General features: G+C 38.6%; 1 long non-coding RNA gene across 10 annotated transcripts in view; it reads left to right on the forward strand.

The window, feature by feature from the left end:
- Window positions 1–6,037, forward strand: part of LOC109438113 (uncharacterized) — a 76,263-nt gene that overhangs the window by 15,651 nt on the left and 54,575 nt on the right. For 6 of the 10 annotated variants that reach the window (XR_012497265.1, XR_012497262.1, XR_012497261.1 and 3 more), the window contains exon 2: window positions 262–294. This is a non-coding gene — a long non-coding RNA (uncharacterized LOC109438113). Of the gene's footprint in view, window positions 1–261; window positions 295–729; window positions 1,029–1,763; window positions 5,555–6,037 lie in introns of those variants that run through there. The other 4 variants (XR_012497266.1, XR_012497263.1, XR_012497269.1 and 1 more) reach the window with 3 other exon arrangements.

Here is a 6,037-nt window from a genome sequence, read left to right on the forward strand (position 1 = left end):
CACATGGACAGTCTTTCATTTGTACCCAGTATAGAATGTTAGGTCCAAAAGTAAAACTAAGTTTTTACATTTTACTTTATGGGATTCATCTTGCCAGGTGATTTAAATGACGAATTTTGTTCGAAATTTCAAGGAAATGAAAAACTGAATTTTGTCTCATTTTGTATGTTGATAATCTGTCAGTTAATTAGCCAATGTTTATATTTTTCTATGGCGTTTCTATCAGAATTGATCCATATGAAATTTTTTTTTTATTCTTAGGGCAAGAAAATAGAAAGGAAGCATTTGAACCATGTAAGTAAACAGTTGAAAAGTTAAGTAAGAAATCATTTGAAATTAAAAGTATATCTGGGAAAAAAAAAAAAAAAGTATATCTGGGGATCGGCCCTGTGGCTCAGGCTGTTAGAGCTCCATGCTCCTAACTCCGAAGGCTGCCGGTTCGATTCCCACATGGGCCAGTGGGCTCTCAACCACAAGGTTGCCGGTTCCTTGAGTCCCGCAAGGGATGGTGGGCAGTGCCCCCTGCAACAAAGATTGAACACGGCACCTTGAGCTGAGCTGCTTCCCGAATGGCTCAGTTGGTTGGAGCGCAGCCTCTCAACCACAAGGTTGCCAGTTCAATTCCTTGACTCCCGCAAGGGATGGTGGGCAGCGCCCCCTGCAACTAAAAGATTGAACATGGCACCTTGAGCTGAGCTGCTGCTGAGCTCCCGGATGGCTCGGTTGTAGTGCGTCCTCTCAATCACAAGGTTGCTGGTTCGATTCCTGCAAGGGATGGTGGGCTGTGCCCCCTGCAACTAGAAAACAGCAACTGGACCTGGAGCTGAGCTGCACCCTCCACAACTAAGACTGAAAGGACAACAACTTGAAGCTGAATGGCACCCTCCACAACTAAGATTGAAAGGACAACAACTTGACTTGGAAAAAAAAAGGCCTGGAAGTACACACTGTTCCCCAATAAAGTCCTGTTCCCCTTCCCCAATAAAAAAATCTTTAAAAAAAAAAAAAAGCAGAGAACCATGTGATTTCACTGATATGTGGTATATGAACCAAAAACAACAAAAGAACAAGACAAACAAATGAGAAACAGAAACTCATAGACACAGACAATAGTTTAGTGGTTGCCAGAGGGTAAGGGGGGCGGGGGGTGGGGGGTGGGAGATGAGGGTAAGGGGGATCGAATATATGGTGATGGAAGGAGAATTGACTCTGGGTGATGAACACACAATGGGATTTATAGATGATGTAATACAGAATTGTACACCTGAAATCTATGTAATTTTACTAACAATTGTCACCCCAATAAATTTAAAAAAATAAAAAAATAAATAGGAACAGGAAAAAAAAAGATTATACATCATGACTAAGTGGGGTTCATCCTAAAGGGCACAAGGATGGTTCAACATATGCAAATGAATCAATGTGATACATTACATAAACAAAGGACAAAAACCATGAGATTATATCAATTGATGCAGAGATACAACATCCATTTATGATTAAAACACTTAATAAAATAGGTAAAGAAGGAAAATACCTTAACATAATAAAGGCCATATATGACAAACCCTCACTTAATACCATAATTAACAGTGAAAAACTGAAGTCTTTTGCTCGGTGTTCAGGAATATGACAGGGCTGTCCCATATCACCTCTGCTTTTCAACATAGTGTTGGGAGTCCTCGCCAGAGGAGTCAGGCAAGAGAAAGAAATAAAAGGCATCCAAATTGGGAATGAAGAAGTTAAATTATCACTCTTTGCAGGTGACATGATGCTATATATAGAAAACCTAAAGACCACCAAAAAGCTACTAGAAACAATCAACGAATACAGTAAAGTTGCTGGCTACAAAATCAACGCACAAAAGTCCATTGCCTTCCTATATACTAACAATGAAATCTCAGAAAAAATTAAAAAAAAAAAAATTCCTTTTGCAACTGCAACAAAAAGAATAAAAGACCTAGGAATAAACTTAACCAAGGATGTGAAAGACCTATATGCTGAAAACTATAAGAAATTTTTAAAAGAAATTGAAGAAGATACAAAAAAATAGAAAGACATTCCGTGTTTATGGATGGGAAGAATCAGCATAAAATGGCCATATTACCCAAAGCAATATACAGATTTAATGCAATCCCCATCAAAATCCCAATGGCATTTTTAAAAGAAATAGAACAAAAAAATCATCAGATTTATTTGGAACCACAAAAGACCCCGAATAGCCAAAGTAATCTTAAGAAAAATGAACAATGCTGGAGGTATCACACTCCCTCACTTTAGCTTGTACTACAGGGCAACAATAATCTAAACACCATGGTATTGGCAGAAAAACAGGCACATAGACCAATGGAATAGAATTGAGAACACAGAAGTAAAACCACATAAATATGGACATAGTTTTTGACAAAGAAGCAAAAAACATACAATGGAGAAAAGACAGCCTCTTTAATAAATGGTGCTGGCAGAATTGGAAAGCCACATGCAAAAGAATGAAACTGGACTGCTGTCTGCACCATGTACCAAAATTAAGCAAAATGTACCAAAGACCTAAACATAAATCCAGAAACAATAAACTGCATAGAAGCAAACATAGGTCCTAAACTTATGGACCTTGGGTTCAAAGAGCATTTCATGAATTTGATTCCAAAGGCAAAGGATGTAAACGCTAAAATGAATGAGACTATATGAAACTTGAAAGCTTCTGCACAGCAAAAGAAACCATCGACAAAATAATGAGGCAAACAACTGAATGGGAGATTTTTGCAAACAGTGCCTCCAATAAGGGGCTAATATCCAGAATATACAAGGAACACATGCAACTCAACAACAACAAAAAACAACCCAATTGAAAAATGGGCAGAGGACCTAAAGAGACATTTCTCCAAAGAGGACATACAAATGCAAATAGACATATGAAAAAATGCTCAACATCACCAACCATCAGAGAAATTCAAATAAAAGCCACAATGAGCTATATCACCTCACCCCGGTTAGAATGGCTATCATCAATAAGACAAATAGTAACAAGTGTTGGAGAGGCTGTGTAGAAAAAGGAACTCTCATACACTGTTGGTGGGAATGCAGATTGGCGCAGCCGCCATGGAAGGTAGTATGTAGGTTCCTCAAAAAATTACGAATAGAATTGCCATATGACCCAGCAATCCCTCTCCAGGGTATATACCCAAAAAATCTGAAAACATTTATACATAAAGATACGTGTGCTCCAATGTTCATTGCAGCTTTGTTTATGGTAGCCAAGACATGGAAACAACCAAAATGTCCTTCGATAGATGAATGGATAAAGAAGTTGTGGTATATATACACAATGGAATACTATTCGGCGGTAAAAAAGATGAAATAGGACCATTTGTGACAATATGGATGGATCTTGAGATTATAATGCTAAGCGAAAGAAGTCAAACAGAAAAAGTAGAGAACCATATGATTTCACAGGTAAGTGGTATATAAAACTGAAAACAACAAAAGAACAAGACAAGCAAATGAGAAACAAAAACTCATAGACATAGACAATAGTTTAGTGGTTACCAGAGGATAAGGGGGGGAGGGGGGTGGTAGATGAGGGTAAAGGGGATCTAACATATGGTGATGGAAGCAGAACTGACTCTGGGTGGTTAACACACAATGTAATTTATAGAGGATGTAATACAGAATTGTATACCTGAAATTTATGTAACTTTACTAACAATTGTCACCCCAATAAACTTTAATTTTTAAAAGAAATCACCCATCAAGACCTTTTGTAAAACAAAGATAAATTCTCATGCTTTGAAAAAAAAAGAAAAGTGTGTCACTCTTCTCATTTTTGCAAATCTCTTTAATGTCTGGCTTCATACCGTGTTTACCCGAAAATAAGACATAGCCAGATAATCAACTCGAATGCATCTTTTGGAGCTAAAATTAATATAATACCTGGTGTTATTTTACTAGAAGAGTGGATCTTATATAATATAATATATAATATAACAATGTAATATAATATGATGTATAATACTGTGTCGTATATTAATTTTTGCTTCAAAAGATGCATTAGAGCTGATTGTCTGGCTAGGTCTTATTTTCGTCACTTGCAGGTCGCGGAAAGAAGTTAAATTTGTATTTGTTTGATGGGAAACTTTTTGCAGGTTTTGGGCAGGGGAGTGAAATGTTCTTAATTAAAGAGGCTCTGCTGGCTGCTTTGGGGAGAGTAGACTGTTGGGAGGCAGAGTGGATGGAAGCAGAGAAGTCAGGAGGCAATAACAGAGATAGCAGTGAGTGTGACAAATAGAATACCAAGTGGCCAGATAAAGCAGTGAGAGGTAAACATGACAAGAATTGCTAATGGATTGGAGTAGGCTAACCCCATTGGAAGGTTTTGCCCCAGCAACCAGGCAAACGGCAGTGCCCTTTATGTTACTAAGGAGGCTTGGGGACTGGAGAGGTGGGATGGAGAACTCTGGTTTGTATGTACACAGGCACTGATGACCTCAGCAAGATTATTTTCCATGGAGTGATAGGGGTAGGGGGCAGACTAAAGTGGGTTAAGGAGAGAATGGGAGATGAGAAGCCAGCATCAGGGCATTTACTGTAAGAAAATGAGAGGAAGCATTCTAGGGGTTGTGAGCCATTAGGATGGGACAACGTAAACACGTTAGTAATGGGGAAAATCTATGGCAGAGTGGGAGAAATTCTTCAAAAAGGTAATTTGGGGCCCAGTGTTCTGCAGAAGTGGGGTGAGATCAACTTCACTGATAGAAGAGTTAGCTTCAGTGAGAAGATGGAGAAATCACAACCCCACCTACTCAGGGACCACTGGTGTCCGTGAATGAGGAATGGCACATACCAGGTTTGCCAGTAGAGATGACAGGAAGTTGAGAGATTGCCAGTGTCGTCTACACGGCTCTAATTATTCCCGTAGAGTTGAGCCATGTAAGGAGGTTCATTGAGATACCTGAGAGAGCTGAGTTTTGGGGGAATGGGGACAAAATTTCACTTAGAACAGAAAATAGTCAATAAACATGTGTTTTTGAAAATGCAGTTGAGTTTGGAGAACATTGGCCAATCTGACCTGTCAGTCTGATAACTTTCAGACAGTAAACATGCTCTTTAAATAGGACTTTTTTCTTTTTTTTTGTTCAATGTTCAAAAATAAACTTTCATTAGAACATAACCACGCTCATTTATTTATTTATTTATTGTTTATGGCTGCTTCTGTGATACAACACCAGAGTTGAATAGTTGAAACAGAAAGCATATGGCCTGCAAAATATTTACTACTTAAATATTTTAAAGGAAGAAAGTTTTGAGTCTCTCCATTTAAAGTAACTAAAATAGCCAAAACATTAGTAAAAGAATAACGAATTTGGAGGACTTACATTATCTGATTTTAAGAATGCAGTAAACAAGCTAGTGTGGGATTGGTGGAGAAATAGACACACAAACCAATGGAACAGAACTGAGAACACAGAAATAGGTCTACATAAAAATACCCTGGTAATTTCTTAACAAATGTCAAAAACAATTGAGTAAAGACAGTATTTTCAACAAATGCTGCTATAGCAACTGGGCATTTGTCTTGATAAGTTCATGGTACCATAACAGAACAGGCCTGTGGCATATAAACAGCAGAAATTTGTTTCTCACAGTTCTGGAGTCTGGGAAGTCCAAGGTGAAGGTGCCAGTGATTCAGTGTCTGGGAAGGACCCTCTTCTGAGTTACAGACTGTCAACTTCCTATTGCATCCTCACATGGCAGGAAGAGCAGGACTTTTTTCTTTTTGTCAAATGACATATATACTCTTCTGCAGAGCACCCTTAGCGAACACCAAATCACAGCTTCCCTCTGTAGTCTTGACTCAGCTGGGAACTTCACTCAGTTCTTTGTAGAATAGACATTTAATACATGGAAAAGAAATCACGACATCTCACAAGCCGCCTGGCAAGTTGAGAGGAGTCCCAGAGGTACAGAGATTGGCAGCTCTGTTCCCGCCTTGAAACCACGAGTGACTGAGCTTCAGATTAGGTAAGACAGAGATGAAGTT

This window comes from Rhinolophus sinicus, linkage group LG01 (assembly GCF_036562045.2).
Source record: "Rhinolophus sinicus isolate RSC01 linkage group LG01, ASM3656204v1, whole genome shotgun sequence".
NCBI lineage: Eukaryota > Metazoa > Chordata > Mammalia > Chiroptera > Rhinolophidae > Rhinolophus > Rhinolophus sinicus.